We start from the raw sequence: 20,253 nt of genomic DNA, 5'->3' as shown, positions 1-20,253 counted from the left end.
TGTACAGTCCTTTCAAGCTTCTTAGTGTTGTTAATATTGGCCAAGCTAGATTACAGTACAGGCAGATAGTGCAGGAACTTGATCGCAGATGTGCAAAAAAACAGCACATCTACGATCAAAATCTCTGATATGCGGGGGGACGCCCAGCACAGGGCAAGTCCGCCCAGCATGCGAGATCCTGTCCCCCCCTTCCCCGCAGACGCATCGAATGGGGGCAATTGATAAAGCTAAATATTTATCTTATAACATTCACTATAAATGGGTAAGAGACTCAGTACGCAATTGGCGTATGGGGTACCGTAAGGGTACGTACTTAGCGTAGCAGACGCTTATCCGTGGTCGAGACGCACATGCGACACGCTCGCTCACAGCTTAACGCTTGGTGACGAGCACGCATTAGGCGGCCGACTACCGTAATGCTACGCTACTAGCGTAGCGTACGCTCGTGACCACGAGGGGAACACGAGCGGCGCAGACGCTCACGGGATGACACTCAGTAAACCTTGTATGCAACACAGTGAAAGATTGAGTTTGTACTGTAAACCTTACTACTGAAATACTGTAGCGATATAACGCTGCTTAACCTTGTTAATACTGAAGCTGCTTGAGCGATTGAGACGCTCCGATTACCCTCTGCAATGTAATAAACACACAATACCTTGCTAAGGTTCCAACACCTGTACTAACAATATCTAGCTATGTAAAAAAGGAAAAACAGTTAACAGTTCATACACTACAGGCTAACATCAATATCTAAGCAGAATAACTACACATAAATATACAATAGCGGCACAATCGCAAACAATAACATACGATGAGAGAGAGAGAGATCGTGGCAGAATACAGTCAGAGATTTAGAATGGTCACAGAGAATAACTTACACACACTGGGGAATGATCGCTGCGCAGTCCTGGTACCAGCTCCGAGTTAGTCAAGATAAAAACCGTTTGTGGAGAGAAGACTGAGCTGGCCAGGCTGGCTGTCCTTATATACACTGCGTACAGTATACTACAAAGGGACCTACAATCTCATTGTTCATTGGACACAGGAATGTCTCCTCGCATCATAACAAAAGGTCATAGGTTAGTTTGAACAGGTGGGCTGTGACTATATCAAACTGCTCAGGTGGGAGGGAATCTCAGAATTCCCGCCGCATGGATAATGAACCGCAAATATAGTAAATGTCCAGAAACTACTAATAGACATAACTATACGCAGGAGCGATTAATCTTTACCTAACCAGCACCGGATTGTTTCTAATAAAATGTTCTTTAGTTAGGTACCAAACACAACTGCTCAAACCCTGTCTGACCCTTCGTACCATGCAAAGAGGAATTCCTCTGTCCAGCAACCAGTTACATTAAACAAACTTACTGTTATTATTAAGGGGAACATTACCTATAAAACATACTATTGGAATTTATTATTTAACGATTGAGTCGCCCGCTAGACGCACACAAACTCTACCGTAAATGCACATACCACGCGCTCGAGCGCATGGCCGAGGAGGCGCCATCACGCAGCTGCGAGTATCCGCACGCACGGGAGAGAATGTGCACGTGCAGCGGGCAAGCGCATGAGGTGAATATATGGCAACGTGTAGCATGATATTTTTCTGACTTTGACACAATGCTTTTGCACCTGCCGTGTAGCTCTCTGCCTACGCAGCCTAGCTGCGAAGGCAGACGGCTACTTGCCATGTTTTTGGTCACAGTGGCTGCGTGTAATGTCACGCAGCCGCCGCAACCCACCCCAGAAATGGTCCGGACACACCTCCGTTGCATCTCACTGTGTGCACACGCGCAGTGTGGCTGCTGCATGTGCGCACACTTCACTAGGCTTCAGCATGCATACGCTGCCACTACAGCAACCAGGTCAAAATTAGGCCCTTAGTTACATCTATTGTCTAAATTTGTCACATCGCTGCTGCACTGTGACTCAGCAGACTATCATACCTCACTGCATTCACATATATAATATGAGCACTGTGACTCCACAGTATGAATTGTCATTTGAAAAAAAAAAGTAGAGATGTGCAGCTGACACTTTTCAAGTTTTGTGTTTTGGTTTTGGATCTGGGTCTCTGTTCGTGTTTTGGATCTGGATTGGTTTTGCCAAAACCACCCTTTCGGGTTTTGGATCTGGATTTTTTTGAAAAAAATAAAATAAAAAAAGATAAAATCACAGAATTTTTTTTGTTTTGTTCCTACAGTATTATTAACCTCAATAAAACATTCATTTCCACTCATTTCCAGTCTGTTCTAAACACCTTACACTTCACAATATTGTTTTTAGGCCGAAAGGTTGCACCGAGGTAGCTAGACGAATAAGCTAAGTGACACAAGTGTGCAGCACAAACACGTGGCCCATCTAGGAGTGGCACTGCCATGGCAGACAGGATGGCAGTTTTAAAAACTAGGCCCCAAACAGCACATAATGTAAAGGGGAAAAATAGAGGTGCAAGATGGAATTGTCCTTGGGCGCTCCAACCCACCCTTATGTCAGGGACGTGCAGTCAGGGGAGGCAGTGCCTCCCCTGTGATAAATTATTAAAAGAACAAAAAGAAGATACTTATGACACATGTTCTGTGTCATAAGTATGTTCTTTATTTTATTCTAATAATTTTAGGGGGTTAAATAGGTTTGGGAGGCACTGATAGCAGTGCCTCCCGTAGATAATGGAAACGGGGATCGAGCGGGGGGTGGGGCCAAGAAGTGGGCTGTAAAAGCTGTCAGCAAGGCAGAAATGATTGGACAGCGGATCCAGTGCTGGATCCGCTGGTCCAATCATCCATACGAGGCGGCGGGACAGTAATCTGCTCCCCTCCCTTCATCCCCCCGTAGTCCGTCACCTGCTGCTGCCTGCTGGCGATCATGTCAGGGACGGGACCCTATGTAGAAGACAGCGGCGGCAGCGCTCCTGGAGCCGGCATCTGAAGGCAAGTGGAGAAAGTTGAGTAGCGGCGGCTGGCGCTGTCCTCCTCCAGCCGCAGCAGCAGTTGTCTCTGTGTGTGCAGCGGAGCCGCGTCCAGAGTGCAGGGACAGCGAGAGGCGCCTGTGGTGAGTACAGCACATCCATCCATCCCTCTCTCTCCCTCTTCCTCCCTCTCTCTTCCTCTCTCTCTCCCTCTCTCTCCCCCCCTCTTTCTCTCCCTCCCTCCCTCTCTCTCCCCCTCCCTCCCCCTCTCCCTCCCTCCCTCTCCATCTCCCTCTCTCTCTCCCCCTCTCTTTCTCTCTCCCCCTCTCCCTCCCTCCCTCTCCCTCTCTCTCTCCCTCCGTCTCTCTCTCTCTCCCTCTCTCTCTCTCCCTCTCCATCTCTCTCTCTCTCCGGCCTGTGCATTGATATATATAAGCATAACTTTCAGTTTTTGCAGGTGCCAGCCCTAATGGATTCTACTGGACAAGTGGACGTGACCGGCGTGGGATGTAGGTAAGTAATCTCTCTCTCATTTTTACAGGTACCCCTATTGGATTCTACTGGACAAGTGGACGTGACCGGCGTGGGATGTAGGTAAGTATGTGTGAGTGTGTAAGTGTGTTTTTAATAAACTTTTACTTTCACGGTGTGTGTGTTGTGTTTTTATTTGGGTATTTTTGTTGTTGTAGAACTACAGGTACCAGCGGGCCCGTTATTTCCTCGCACGCTGGTACTTGAGGTTCCCCAAGTACCAGCAAGCGGGGGAGGCTTGCTGGGCCTTGTACTTCCACAACAAAAAACAATACTCTTTTGTTTTACACACATGGCTATCAGCCTGGCACCCACCGCCCAGGGGTGCTGGGGACAGCCTCGGGCTTCACCCTTGGCCCTTGGGTGCCTGGAGGGGGGGGAAACCCTTGATTTAAGGGGTCCCCACTCCTCCAGGGAACCCCGGCCAGGGGTGACTAGTTGGGGGGGTAATGTCACGGCCGCAGGAACCTACATAAATGTGTCCCCCAGCTGTGGCATTATGTCCCTGGCTAGTGGAGCCCGGTGCTGGTTTTTAAAAATACGGGGGACCCCTACATCTTTTGTCCCCCGTATTTTTGGAACCAGGACCGGACAAAGAGCCCGGTGCTGGTTGTCTAAATACGGGGAACCCCTGTCAATTTTTTTCCTGGTATTTAAACAACCAGGACCAGCTCAAAGAGCCCGAGGCTGGTTATACTTAGGAAGGGGGACCTCACGCATTTTTTTTTTCATTTTTTAACCCATTCAGACCCTTTTCCATTAAGTTAATGGAAGCCCTGGACAACAAAATTGCATTCATGTCCTCCTCCCACTCCCTTCCCAAACACTAATTTATTTATTTATTTATTTTCTATGCAAATGTACAATATATCACAAGTATGATGAGCAGGCAGGTAGCGGGCATTGGACTGAGATGCATATTAGTGGCGGAGGGCTGGGTCAGTTGATGGTGGGTGAGTTTGTAAGCCATTGGCGGTGGCAGCAAGCAGCGGCTCAGGGCAAGTAGCGGGCATTGGCTCGGCGGCGGTAGGGGCCATCGGCAGGATTCGCCGGACATTATGGCTATAGTGCCTCACCAGCCACTGACCTCACCGCACGCCACTGCCTTATGTTGTTTATACAGGACATGCACAGTTTAATAAACCCATCATTTCAGCGACAGGTGGCCCCCCTGGAAAAATCTGGCCAAGTTCTTTGAATCATAGCTAACTACAAACATACCACCTCCATATTTGATGACTTTTCACATTATGAGAAGAGGCAAGAGGAAGAGGACAGTGTCAAGAAGGTAATTAAAAATTAGAGAGGCACACGCAATCAGAAACAACACACAGGCTTTCACCTCCACTCCAATATTGGTGTGGAACAGGAAGGACTTTAACCAAGCAAATGTATAATCACCACATTACTGGACAAACTGAAAAACTAGGCACCAAAGCCTCCGAATTTGTACCCCCTTCTCCATTTTCAGGGATTAATGCTGGGATGCAAATAAACCATTTTATACCAGAGGATTAAGATTGGATATTTCCCCTCCACGGAGTCTGGAGACTTATTTTGTGCAAATCTCGTGGGTTTCTTATTTTTCGTTTTTTTAATTGCATTTGTATTTATATACTTTGTGACAGATGCCTTATTTTAGTTTTTCACAGCTCCCAGTTACACGCAGGTTAGCATACATGTGTGCCCCAGTTACACGCATGTGAGCATACCTGTGTGTCTTGTTTATTTTATTCATATTTTATTTTTTTTAAAAGCAGCCAGTTAGATGTTTTAGCAGCCCCTCGTGAGCCCCCACAGCAGCCCCGGTTCGGGCACATTGAGTTCGGGTGGGTTCGGTACAGTACTAAACAGGACTGTGCAGTGAATATTTTGTTATTGAGCCCCTGCCCTAGTGGAATTTACAACTCTAGCCAAAACTCATTTCATATTACAAGTAGGACTGTGGGAGGAAGCAATGCTAAACTCTGCGCTACCAGCATGCCTCAGCCTGGCAAGCCAGACCGCTTCCTGGCTGCAAGCCACCATGAGACTCCATACTGGGCCCTTATTCAGTAACTGTTTGTGCCTCACAAGAGCTCATGGCCCATCTAGTGCTGCAGTGCAATGGAAAGCTGATACAATGCAAGATCACTGAAACTCTTCTTCTAACACCGCAAAGTCTTGCGATAACCCTACGTAGCCCTTACATTGTACAATTATTAAGGAGAAAACATTTACAAAATAAAGGAAAAGAACTTTGTACAAATTCTCTTCTTGTAAATAATCCCAACATGTGGAACATGTATAAATAAAAATTAAGGTTTACTAATTGGAGCTATTCATTTCAGTCCCTAACATGAAATAATTGAGAAGAGCCTCTCTCTAATGCTGGGTACACAGAGCACACTAGAAGATATATCTACTAGAGATGAGTGGGTTCAGACAGGGCACCCCTGGAATTATATGGCAGACAAATAGACATAGGTGTGTTTGGAAAATCTAGTTTTCTCTAGCAGTTGCCACAGAAAATGAAGTAGGAGATGTTGCCATGTCACGCTCTGCTGGATTATGATTCTGTCTCTTCTGAGTCTGACTGACTTTGGCCACAAATGTGGTCTCTCCCTACTTTATTGGAAAACACTTTGTCAAACTTGGAATTTCCATTTCCACCTTTGTGGCTATATGTTTTCACAAATCTGGTCGTGATGTTTAAGCTTGTTTCATATTCTGCTCTAGGCTTTAGTTTAAACCTAGGATCAAGTACAACAGCACCCCTGGAATTATACAACAGCACCTCTGGATTTATACAGCGCCCCTGGAGAATTATACAGCATGGCAGAAAGGCAACAGCACCCCTAGACTTAAACGGCAGTGGGGAAGTACCCCTAGACTGATAAGGCAGAGGGACAGCACCCCTTGAATGATGTGGCAAAGAAAAGACGTGCAAGATGGAATTGTCCTTGGGCCCTCTCATCCACCCTTATGTTGTATAAACAGGACATGCATACTTTAACAAACCAATAATTTCAGCGACAGGTTGTGTGGCTGAAATGATTGGTTTGTTTGGGCCCTCACAAAAAAAAAGGAATTAATCTCTCCTTGCACAAACTGGCTCTACAGAGGCAAGATGTCATCCTCATCCTTCGATTCCTCACTCCCTTCAGTGTTTACATCCTCATCCTCACAGAGAAATAATTCCACACCGAAGAGGTAGATTTTTTTGGTTTTTTGCCTAGGCATGACAATGGGCTTTTTCATCACATGGCCAACAACTGTCTCAACTGGTGCCTTATTCAAACAAACCACTTCACCATCAGAATCCTCATCAAGTTCCTCCTTAGCGCCAGCTACACCAATATCCTCCTCATCCTGGTGTATTTCTGCAGTGACATCCTCAATCTCAATATCAGCAACTGGACTGGCAGTGCTCCTCCCAGCTCTTGAAGAGGGCGTGTAAATGGTGGCAGGAGCCTCCTCTTCCCATACAGTGTTGGGAAGGTCAGGCCTAGACATCGCAACCGCGGACACACTTGGACTCTCCTTAGGGATTGGTGATATCTCTGAATGCACAGTTGTTTCCTTTGCTTTAACAAGCTTTATTTTTTAGGTTTTTCAAGAGGCAGGAGAGCTTCCATCTTCATTAGAAGCTTAACCACCAGTCATGAACATTGGCCAAGGCCTTAGCCTTTCCTTCCCACTTCAAGTCGTGAATGGTATATTGCCAATTTTACGTTTCTCATTAGACAATTTCTTTAATTTTTTGGTTATTAATTTGTGCTTCTTGGATTTTACATGCCCACTATGACATTGGGCATCAGCCTTAGCAAACAACGTTGATGGAATTGCATCGTCAATGTCATGACTGGTGTCAGCAGCTTCAGCACTAGTACTAGGAAGTGGTTCCTGATATTTCACTATTTTTTCCTCCAAATTTTTGTTCTCCATTTCACAGGACAGTGCCCCTTTATTATTACAGCACACACAGAACAGTGCCCCTTTATTTTTACAGCAAACAAAACAGTGCCCCTTTATTATTACAGCGCACACAGAACAGTGCCCCGTTATTTTTACAGCAAACAGAACGGTGCCCCTTTATTTATACAGCATACAGGATAGGGCCACAGCATTCCTTTATTTTTACAGCACCCCTGTATTTTTACAGCATATGGGACTGGGCACAGTGTTTCTTTGTTTTTATAGCTCTTCTGTATTTTTACAGCATACAGGACAGGGCCACGACATTCCTTTATTTTTAAAACACCCCTATATTTTTACAGCACACAGAACAGTGCCCCTGTACAGCACAGGACTGCAGCACCCCTCTACAGCACTCCTTTACAGCACCCCAAACAGCACAGGACACCCAAAAACAGCACCCCTGTACAGCACAGGACAGCAGCACCACTAACAGCACAGGACAGCACCCCTGTACAGCACAGTACAGTAGAACTCCTAACAGCACATGACACCACTCCAGAACAGCACTCCTCCTGTACAGCAGCACCCCTAACAGAACATTACACTAGCACAGGACACCACCCCAGAACAGCAGCACCCCTAACAGCACAGGACATGACCCCAGAACAACACAGGACAGCAGCAACCCTGTACACTACCACCCACAGACAGACAGAGGTCTGTATCCCTCACTCTACAAGTCCAGAGTGAAAATGGCAGCGACATAAGGAGTTATATAGAATCCAAAACCTGCGAGATCAGACAGCAGGATGATGACGTTTTGCCTCAATCTCGGATCAGAGTCTGGTGGGAAGTCCCGAGTTGGACCCAGATACGGACATGGATCCAGGGGTTCGGATTTGAGAGATCTGAACCTGCTCATCTCTAAAAAAAAAAAAAAAAAAAAAAAGTTAAAGAAATGAGAAAGAAAAGTAAAAGAAAATATAAAAAAAAAAAATATATTTTTTGTACAATATGTACAGTATGTACTGTATCCCACTGTGACTTTGTTCACATACATATAAGTGGTGTGTCTTCCCGCAGTGACAGTTGCCAGTTGCAAAAAAAGTAAATAAAAATGTTCTTTTGTTTGTACAACTTCTGTGTTTTCATTGAAATAGATAACAGTCATGAGAAGAGCAGGAACGACAACCGAATACTAGCACTGCAGCTGCTACCACCAGTCAAGATGATACTAGTCCTTCAATGTCATCTGCTAAAGTTGATGCCCAAGGGCATAGAGGGTTTAAGTCAGAGCATCTGAAATAAAAAAATATATATTTTACAATGGTAAAGAAAAAAACACACTTAATAAAGTAGTTCAGAAATTGATTGAAGTAGAATCATGCACTACTAAAGAAACATTTGACATACGGGAAATCTTGAATTGCAACACTTCTTACTGCATATATGTGCTGTAGTGCCCTTGTGGCCTTTAGTATGTTGGCAGGACGACCCGTCCCCTTAACACGAGGTATAGGGAACATAGATTAAACATCAAGGTTTATTCCAAACATAGTGTTTGTTATCATTTTAGCACCACATTAGCCACTGAGATGACTGATCTATTTATTACAGTTAATGTTAGTAGTTTTATTTTATTACTTTTGTTAAGCTTAAGATAGCATATGTGAAAAAGGAAATGTAAGTATCTTATGGACAAACCGTTTTTTGCATTTTTTTTCCCCAATATATATTTTATTGAGGTTCAGAACATACATCAGTGTGCAATAAAAACATAAGACAGAGCCATATGCACATGAAGAGAAATCATGCATTAAAGCATACAAGAGAAAGTAAAGGCATAGTCTCAAACAATACCAATTGTTTTTTTCAATTTTCCAACACATAACACAAAATATACAGAAAAACAGACTGCTGTAGAACATAATAAACAAAAAGAGGACAGTAGTAGGTCTGAATCTACAAAAATTAGATGTGTGAAAACGTCCATCCGCGTGGGGGACTAATAACATAAACAACAAAGATATATAAAAAACATTACCTACCAAGGCCAGGGGACCGCCGACCCACCCATGGAGTGACCAACGAATCAGGAAATAGCATGAGAGATGAAGCTCTAAGAAGATTCAAGAAGGAAAAAGAGAAAGAAAAAAGGAGGAGAGGAAGAGTGTCGAAAGCGGGAGGGAAAGATGATTGCAAGGAGTATCCAATAGTGAGAGGCAAAAAGGGGGTGTTGAGCATGAAAAAATGAGGCTATGGGAGGGAAATTGGGGGTCTGTTATCCAAGAGTTGATGATAATACCATGTAGTACAATGAAAGCTTTGTTGGATAGCCAATTTGGTGGGAGAGGGCAGTGTATGAATAAACTTTCCCTAGCACTTGAACAGTGAAGGAGTCAGAATCTCCTTATTAAGAGACATTTTCAACCAGTCCATTGTAAATAGGAAAAGTAATCTAGAGGTTGCCATGGGTAGAGTGGGAGGAGTGTTGTGTATCCATTGCTGGAGTCCTACAGCCGAAAGAAGCACCACTAGCTTTTTGTCTTGAGAAGGAAAATGGATATAAACACACTGAACTGAAACCAAAGTCAACTTTCTATCCAGCACATATAAAAGGGGCCCATATACATCCTTTTCAGAAACTCCTGGAAGAAGAAATAGAGAAGCTACCAGATACAAGAAAGGTACGATATAATCTAACTAAAGGAGAGAAAGAAGCTCTAAAACAATTGAAGGAGGATTCCACACGAATAATTAAGCCGGCAGACAAAGGAGGAGGGTTCGTAATAATGGATAAAGAACAATATGAGGAGGAGATGTCAAATATCTTATCAGATGAACAAACGTACAAAAAATTGGCTGAGGATCCAACTAAAAAATATCAGAAAGAACTACTAGAGATACTAGAGGAGGGTAGAGACATTGGAATCATAAGCCAAAAAGAATTTGACTTTCTGTATAATAAGTATCCAAAGATCCCAACAATATACCACCTACCAAAGTTGCACAAATGTGAAAACAAACCTCTGGGAAGGCCAATTATTTCTGGCATTAACTCATTAACGGCTAATCTTTCCAAATACATCGATTCATTTTTACAAGATCTCGTAAGTAAGCAAAAAAGCTTCCTAAAGGACACCATGGATGTACTATCAAAGATAAAAGAAGTTGAGTGGAAACAAGAATTTATCCTATGTACAAGTGACGTAAGATCTTTATATACGTGTATTAATCACGAGCAAGGCTGCGCAGCAACAAGAAAGTTCTTAACAACAATGACAGATATTCCAACGGATCAAACGAACTTCATAATGGATGGAATAGAGTTTATTCTCAACCACAACTATTTTTGGTATAAAGGGAACTTCTACAACCAAAGTAAGGGCACTGCCATGGGCACATCATTTGCACCATGCTATGCAAACCTTTTTGTTGCAAGCTGGGAGGAAGAAAAAATATGGCACAACAACCCATATGCAAAAAATCTAAAACAATGGCATAGGTACATAGATGATCTTCTTTTCATATGGGAAGGATCAGATACGCAATTGAAGGACTTCTTTGAGTATATAAATCAAAATGAATATGGGTTGGAGTTTATTTCAACATTCAGTAAAGAACGTATAGTATATCTAGATCTGGAAATCTTTATTCAGAATAATAGTATACAAACATGTACATATACAAAAAAGGTTAGCGGGAACACCGCCCTTGACATGAGAAGTAATCACCATCACTCATGGCTACAGAATATCCCGGGAGGGCAATTTAGACGAATACGGAGAAATTGCTCAGACAAAAAGATCTTTCAAAAACAAGCACAGGAAATGAAAGAAAAATTTAAAGAAAAGGGTTATAATGAAAAGACATTGGAACAAGAGATAAACAAAGTGAAGGCATGAACAGAGAAACAATGCTCCAATATAAACAAAAAGAAACAAAATCAGAACATCAATTGTCATTTATAACCCAATACAGTAGTGACCACCATCTAATAGAAAAAATGCTGAAAAAACATTGGCATATTCTGAATCTTGATGATCAACTGAATAAAATTCTTCAGAAAAAAACAAAAATAATTTATAGAAGAGCGAAAAACTTAAAACAAGATCTAACAAGAAGTTTTGTCCCAATCGAAGAAAAAACACGAACTGGAACAAAAGGTTACTTCCACTGTTTACAGTGCAATGCATGCAAAATTACGAAAAAGAAAGAAATTAAACCGATAACCAAATTTAAATCAAATATAACGAATAAGGAATATGATCTCCAAAGTCAAATAACCTGTAACACTGAGGGAGTGATTTACTTGATTGAATGCCCATGCGGCTATCAATATGTAGGCCAAACGAAAAGAAAATTAAGCATTCGCATCTCGGAACATTTATACAATATAAAGAAAGGACTAACGACTCACAGTGTATCCCAACATTGGGGGTGATTCCAAGTTGATCGCAGAAGGAATTTTGGTAGCAATTGGACAAAACCATGTGCACTGCAGGGGAGACAGATTTAACATGTGCAGAGAGAGTTAGATTTGGGTGTGGTGTGTTCAATCTGCAATCTAATTTGCAGTGTAAAAATAAAGCAGCCAGTATTTACCCTGCACAGAAACAATATAACCCACCCAAATCTAACTCTCTCTGCACATGTTATATCTGCCTCCCCTGCAGTGCACATGGTTTTGCCCAACTGCTAAAAAAATTCCTTCTGCGATCAACTTGGAATTACCCCCATTATCTGGAACATCACAGTAAAAGATGCCTCCAACCTCTTATCCATGGGTATACAAAAAGTCCAAAAAAATTGGAGAGGTGGAAACAATGTAGCAGAATTACTAAAGAATGAAACAAAATGGATATACCATTTAAAAACCCTGCAACCGAATGGGCTTAATATAGATATAAATTTAAAAACTTTTTTAGAATAAAATACCCAGATCTTTATAAAGATATCTTATATAAATAAAGACACATTTTTAAAACAATTTTAAAAATATTTTATTCACATATTAACTTCACATAACTCATTTTACATATCAATCCCCCAATGATACCAGTAAAATAAAGAAGCATGAGGTTCCCACCAAAATATGTCATCACTTCCTGTTTTATAAACAAAGGATTTCCGTTTTTAAATGTTTTATAAATAAAGTTTTTTTAAATGTAATTCAATAAATAGAGCACCTTATGCAACATACCCTATCCATGACTAAGTGCTGAGGCATGAAACGCGTTGGACCGTGTGAAGTACGTCATTGCCGCGACCGGAAGTGCTCCAAAACCCGCAATTCGGCCGTGAACAACGTGAGGCAGAAGCTTGGAAACCAGCCACGGGAGCCAGAAATCATCAATACAGCAAGGTATAGATAGGGACAGATAGCCCATAACTACCTGCTGAGGATATCCCATAAGGCAATTATATGGAATCCAAACTCACTCATTAGAAATAAAAATTCCGGACACTCATCTTATCAATTCAAAAAAGAGCTGTAAACATATTGGTATCTTCCCCTTCCCTTCCCACTCATAGCGCTTTGACGTAACCCTTATTGTTAATTCTAAAACCAAAATCAAAGCAGCTTACACATACAGGCGCAGATCTGGGAATTTTCTATACCCCATTCAGAGTGGGAGGAGTGTTGTGTATCCATTGCTGGAGTATGGACTTTCGTCCTACAGCCGAAAGAAGCACCACTAGCTTTTTGTCTTGAGAAGGAATATCTGGCTGGACGAGGAGGTGGCCAAAGAGGGCCCATGAGGCAGTGCAATTAAAGCGTATATCTAGCACAGAGGAACTATATGTCTGTAACTCACTCCAAAATGTTTGTATGTGGGGTCAGTGCCAAAAGCAGTGCATAGTGTTGGCCACTGATGCAGAGCACTTAATACACTTCACCAAATAAGAAAGGCCCATTAAATATCTTCTTTTGGGAGATATGTAAGCCCTGTGTAAAATCTTATACGACATTTCCTGGTAAATGCTTGCTGGAATAAGTTTCAGAGATGTAGCAAAACTGTCCACTACTGTTTCAGGGGACATAGAGGGGATTTGAGAGGACCATTATTGCAGTTGTGCGAGACCAGATGTGGGTATAATTTCAGTGTGTATAAGGGCATATATGGCCAAGATGGAGTACGTGCCAGAGTGTAAAAGTGTGTCTTGAGGTTTCAGAAAGTCCTGCTTTTGCAGTTTAGACAAGACAGACTACAGATAGTGAGAAGCCTGAAAATAGTAAAACCCATGAAGGGGGCTAATGTCATATTTTTCTATTGCTTCAGCAAAAGTAAATGGCTCATTCATAGAATTAAGGAGATTACAATTGTGTATAATCCCAGTGGAGCGGCAATTGTGACAGGGAAATGAAGCCCACCCATTTTGGAAATCTAAGTTACCGGTAATAGGCCCTATACACTGGGCGATAAAAGTCAAAGATATGAATGATCTCGTTCATTAATGAATGAGATACCATTCATATCTTCAAGTGTGGAGGCTCCAGTGATGAATGATGCGCAGCCCCATGCTCGTTCATCGCTGGTGCCCCGTCGGCTGTGCATGCAGGCCAATATGGACGATCTCCTCCATATTTGCCTGCACTTCTATGGAGCCGTGTGACGGTGGAGTGAAGTAACTTCACTCCCCCCGTCACTGCCACCCCCCCCCCCCCACCACCACCACCGGGTCGGCCGTATCCGCCATCGGGCAGCTCGGCGGGCAATCTTTAAATGTGTAGGGCCCTTTAGAGGAAGAAATACTGAGTGAGAGTATTGTAGGTTTAATGATTTCCCGGACATTCTCCCCAATAAATTTTCTAGGTGAGGTAGTTTCAAATCAGTGTTACTTGCATGTAAAATATAGCTAAGGAACAGGGGAGCACAAAGTTGGGAATCCAATGTTGAATCAGTAAAAACGTTAGTGCCTTTAAGCCAGTCCATGGCGAAGCGGAGAAGCCATGCTCTATTGTATTGCTCCATGTCCAGAAAATTCAGTCCTCCATTCTGTACTGTCTAGGATAATTTAAGAGAGCTTATTCTAGGCCCCTTATTGGACCATAAAGATTTAGAGATGTGAGAGTTGTGGAGGGATAAGTCAGATTTCGTAAGCAGGATAGGGACCATTTGGAGGACATAGAGCAATTTTGGGAAGCTAGCCATCTTAACAAGATTACAGCAACCTAGAAGGTTGAGTGTTAAATTTTTCCAGAGGCCGAGTTCAGTCTGAATTTTAGTGAGGATAGGATGAACATTGTAGGAATAGAGGAGAGCGGGCTCTGGAGGGTAAGAAAACACCAAGGTAAATGAAGTAAGAGTGAGCCCAGTGGAATGGAAAGGGAGTGTCCCACCCTAGTGTTGCCTGACAAAATAAGGCTAAGGCCTCCGATTTATCATAATTAAGAGAGAAACCAGAAAAGAAGGAAAGCGTGCTATAACGTCCTGCAACGCTGGGACAGACTTCTTGGGGTTACAAGTGAGAAGAAGAATATCATCCACAAATGCTATAATTTTCAATTCCTGAGTGCCTATTTTAAATAGATAAATTGATGATATAACGTATAAAGGGTTCTAGAGCCAGATTAAAGAGGAGGGGGGAGAGAGAGGACATCCCTGCCTGGTTCCTCTTTCGAGGGTAAAGGGAGTTGAAGAAACATTGTTGACTGTCACATGCGCAGTAGGGTTGGTATAGAGCGAGTGAACAAGGTCACAACATTTCTCCATAAAACACTGATAATGTAAGACTCTATTAAGATGAGGCCAGGCAATCTTGTAAAAAGCCTTTTCAGTGTCAAGGTTAATTACAATGTTATTCACAATTTTGTGAGTATGAGTGTGGGTGATAGCAGAAAGAGCAGCTCTAATACCATGTACCGACTGCCTATGTTTAATAAAACCCAACTACGCAGGTGATATAATGAGAGAGAGGCACGACTGCAGGCGAGTAGCCATTAGTTTAGTCAGAACTTTGAAGTCCAGAAGGAGGAAAATTGGCCTATAAGATATAGTCAAGGAAGGGTCCTTACCGGGTTTCGCTATAACAATAATCTTAGCCTCATTGAACCTGAGTGGGGTCCGTTTAGAGGTGAGAATGTGATTATACAGAGATGTGAGAGTGGGAGCTAAGTCTTCCCAAAGCATTTTATAGAACTCAGCACCAAATCCATCAGTGCCAGCAATCTTATTATTCGGCAGGCTTTTAATAGTGTCAATAACTTACTCAGCTGTTATTGGGCCCTCTAGAAAATCCCTGTTGGGAGAGGGTGGGGAGATTAAACTCGTCAAGGAAAGAGTGGCCCTCATCAATATCATCAGGGCCCTTGGTGTATAGAGAGTGATAGAAGCACATGAACTCCGCACAAATAGTATCGGGGTCTGAGACCATTTTCCCTGAAACATTAATGGTGTTGACCCATGTACAGGACTTGGATCCCTTAATCAAATTAGCCAACAATCTGTCCGATTTGTTGCCCCATTTGTGAAACCTATTCCGCTGATAATCATAAGACAATTGAGCTCGTTCAGTAAGGAAAGTGTCAAATGTGTTTGGCTGAAAGATAAGCTTCTTTGTGGGCAGGGGTGTCGTGTTGTTTATACCGCCGATAAGAGAAGGTGAGTGTCCCACTTAGTGTCTCTAATTGTGAAGAAAACTTTTTCCTTTTGGAGTTAGTGTAAGACATAACATGTCCCCTAAGGACCGCCTTAGCAGCACCCCAAAACAGCGGTACATCTAAACTCTGGTCACTATTATCTAAAGTGTAGTTAAACCAGGACTGTCTGAGGTGAAGAAGGAAATCAGTAGAATGCCATAGGTATGCAGGGAATCGCCAACATGTAGAAAAGCGATGAGGTAAAGTTAGTTGAATGTGTAGAGGTATGATGCCAGCGATAGACATGAATGTAACCTTATGAAAAAGGCAGGTAGAGATAAAGATGTAGTCAATGCGAGAGTGGGATGAGTGAGAATGAGAATAGAAAGAAAATTATTTCTGAGTAGGGTGAAATATGCGCCACGGGTCAAGTAAGTCAAGTTGCGTGCAAAAGGAGGGCAGAAGATGACAAAGAGGAGCAGCAATGTGGGTACTCACTCTGGGTCTGTCCATGGATGGGTTGACGACCAGACTGAAATCCCCACCAACAATCAGGTTTTGCCCACCCCAGGTGAGAAGCATCGTTAAAAGAGCTGCAAAAAAGGAGTCAGAAGAAATGTTGGGAGTGTATAGGTTAAGAAGAGTATATACAGTATTGTCAATAAACACATCTAGCAATATAAATCTGCCCTTGGGATCAAGGAACTTCCTATGAACAGAGTATTGTAAGTTGGTGTGGAAGAGGATAGCCACCCCTCTAGATTTAGAGCAGTATGGAGCTGAGATACATTCCCCAATCCAAGGGGCACGCAAGGAATTTCTAGGGACCTCCAGCAATGCATTTCCTGAAGAAACGCAATATGGGGGGCAGTGCGTTTCAAATGAGATACCACTTTCTTACGTTTAACTGGGTGATTAAGCCCTTCCATGTTCCAGGATACAATACGAAGCAAACTATCACGAGAATCTCCATCTACATGAGGTTGTGGGGAGGCAACAGACGCCATGCTAGCCTACACCCACAGCTGGAAACATCAAAGAAAATAAGAATAAGATGAAATAGGTCCTCCCCCATCCCAGTGAGTGGGGAGAGGACACCCCAGGAGAGGAAGGGGGCCCCGGCTCAGGCAGACACAGCATAAAAAACAGCAACAAAAACAGTAAACATTTAGAAAATGAACCATGAGTGTACATGTATCATACACACAATACTTCACATGTGAAACCCGAATATAGGAACGGGACAATAATGAAGCACAAGTAGGCAAGGTTAGTCGACAGTCAAGTATCAGGTCAGGAGAAGTGCAGCTTCATCAGGATCATCAAAGAATAGCGGCTTACCATTTTCAAAGACTCGCAGGCGGGCTAGGTAGAGTAGTGAGAACTTGACCTTGGTATCAAAGAGGTGCTTACAGATGGGGGCAAACTCTCTGTGTTTAGTGGCCACAAGAGCAGAGAAATCCTGAAAGATGAGGAGGCAGTCGCCTTTATAAGATAAGCTGGTGGTTTTGAGATAATGTTCGAGGAGTTTCATCTTATCCACATAGTTCAGGACCCTCATGATGACAGGGCGGGGGTGGCCAGCAGAATTCTTCCTTTCCGGTCCAACCCTGTAGGCTCTCTCAATAACAAGTGGAACTCCATTTAAATCCATGGCCAACTGCTCCGGGATGCCCGATGAGAGGAGATCCATAAGCTCATAACCTTTAACAGACTCTGGGATGCCTACATGCAAAAGATGGATTACTGAGTAATACCTTTGGCGCTGACTATGAGCTGCTTAACTAGGAGCTGCCAATATACCAGGGTTAGTTAGGCCCCACAACTAGAACACCACAAATAAAAACTGGCGCTTGAAAACTGGATAATTTTTTTACAATTTTAATAAATTGATTTAAAAAGATAATACTGTTGCAACAGATAACTAAAACACAATATGTATGTTTATATTAGGGCATATCTTAGCACTGCAGATAATAAAAAGTTCCATAGAACATTATATATAGAAGTCAAGGTTTTGCTGGTACTCAAATAAGACAGTTCATACACATAATACTGCCACAGTCCAGGAACAAATAGAGGCGAATGGAATATTATCAACTGCTGTTGGAGATGACCTTAGGTAGCTTGGTTCAAGATGCTGCTTGGTCCAATTGAATGCTCAGGTCCATTAATGCAGGTATCCGATTCGCAGATGAAAAAGTTCCTATATCCGACTTCCAGGCTTTTAATCTCAGGATGAAGAGACAGAGTCCAGCTGGAACAAGAATTGAAAGACTTTGAAAGAAGAATTGAAACAAGAATTGAAAGACTCTTGGCTGGCTACAAAAAGCGTTTACAAGCTGTGATACTTGCCAAAGGGGGCAGTACAAGGTATTAACTCTGCAGGGTGCCCAGACTTTTGCAGACACCATTTTTTGTTTTCTGTTATTTTGATAGTGTAAATGATGGAAATAAAATCAAACTTTTTTTGACATGTTATAAGAATGTCTAATCTGTAATTTGATGCCTTTTGGAGATTTTTCCATCTTTCCTTGGCTTCTTTTTGCACATTAAAATGAATTTTTGCCTGGGGTGCCCAAACTTTCAATCCCCACTGTATAACAGATGACCAGGCAACTGACCATTTTTGAATACTACTACTCCCCCATGCGCATGTAATAGCAGGTCTAACTGACATACACGTGGACACATAACTAGAATATAATGTAGCTTCCTACATATGATCTGCTGGCTTTGTGACAGGGCCCCGTGCAGAACAGGGGGTGACTCCCACTTTATTCTATCTGCGGTGGGAAAAGAATAAACAATCAGAATCCTCTTGAGGATTTGAAACCATCTTGTCAGGGCTGACCTAGACCTTCTCAAACAGAGCGTTCAGCACATGAGAATGAAGAATGTTACTTCAGCATAAATAAATTATAATATATATATATATATATATATATATACACACATATATATATATACATATACATACACACACACACATACATATATACACACACATACATATATATATATACACACACATACATATATATATATATATATACACACACACATACATATATATATATATATACACACACACACACACACACACATACATATATATATATATATACACACACACATATATATATATATATATACACACACATATACACACATTTTATATATATATATATATATATATATACATATACACACACACACACACGGATCTCATCAGGAGACATTATGGTCGACATAGGAATTAGCATATGTGTCGGTATCAGGGAGTAGTAATTGGGCAAAATAACCTGGAAATATAGCTATAGCTATGAACAAGACATCCATAGATATTTCTACGTTTATGCAACGTTACTATAGATTGTATGCAACCTTACTACAGATTGTATGTATGTATATATATATATATATATATATATCTCTATCTCCTATATATTTGTCTAAATCTGTGACTCTGTGCCCGTAACGCTGGGTGGAGTCACAGCGGTGGGCGGAGTCAGCAAGTCTCTGCTCCTGCTGCCTGTCCATCTCTCTCTCTCCCCTCCCCCCACCCATCAGCAGCTCTGATTCCCCGGCCCAACAACAACGGCTGATGCCGCCCCCGGCATACACATTAGGAGGGACGGGTGGCGCAGGAGAAGGCTCTCATAGCCCTCCCTGCGCCGTGTACACAGACCCGCCGCCTCCTTCAAACAAATCCCGTTGTCAGCTCTCCTGCTGTGACAGGAGGAGAGTGCTGCAGTGACGTCATCTCCTGCAGCACTCTCCTCCTGTCACACAGCCGGCACACACTCTCCAGTCTCCGGGGGCTGCCAGCATCTACAGGCAAGCTGGAAACACCCCCGAAGCGAGAGAGAACAGACCCGCGAGGCCACGCCCCTTTCACAGCAGGCCACACACCCTTTTCGGCCGCGGGGGGGGGGGGGGGGCGGGGGAGAGATGTGTGTAACAGTAATGCTGAAATGCTGACCCAGTGACGCCTCTGGACACTGTACTGTTTACCAGCCGCCCACAGCCCCAACGGTGAGTCCCTCCGGCCATCCTACCCACTGTTTCTATGTCTGCTCTCCACTTTACACAAGTCTCCTCTTCTGGTGCCCTCCCCCTCCACTACTTTCCCCCCTCTCTTCATCAGCTTCCTCACTGGGGACCCTCCCTGCCGACCCGCGTCTCTATATCCCCTCCCTACCACCCCGCGTCTCTCTATCCCCTCCCTACCGCCCCGCGTCTCTCTATCCCCTCCCTACCGCCCCGCGTCTCTCTATCCCCTCCCTACCGCCTCGCGTCTCTCTATCCCCTCCCTACC

General features: G+C 43.1%; 1 protein-coding gene across 2 annotated transcripts in view; it reads right to left on the bottom strand.

The window, feature by feature from the left end:
* Window positions 1-7,613: 7,613 nt before the first annotated feature.
* PDCD2L (programmed cell death 2 like) overlaps window positions 7,614-20,253 on the bottom strand; it is an 82,665-nt gene continuing 70,025 nt past the window's right edge. The window contains exons 10-11 of one of the 2 annotated variants that reach the window (XR_010189491.1): window positions 8,407-8,647; window positions 7,614-8,272 (exon numbers count right to left, since the gene is read on the bottom strand). The gene's annotated coding sequence lies outside the window, so the exon portion shown is untranslated. Of the gene's footprint in view, window positions 8,273-8,406; window positions 8,648-17,849; window positions 18,190-20,253 lie in introns of those variants that run through there. The other variant, XR_010189490.1, reaches the window with a different exon arrangement.

This window comes from Pseudophryne corroboree, chromosome 11 (genome assembly GCF_028390025.1).
Source record: "Pseudophryne corroboree isolate aPseCor3 chromosome 11, aPseCor3.hap2, whole genome shotgun sequence".
Lineage (NCBI taxonomy): Eukaryota > Metazoa > Chordata > Amphibia > Anura > Myobatrachidae > Pseudophryne > Pseudophryne corroboree.
This window is presented reverse-complemented; position numbering and strand designations above follow the sequence as displayed.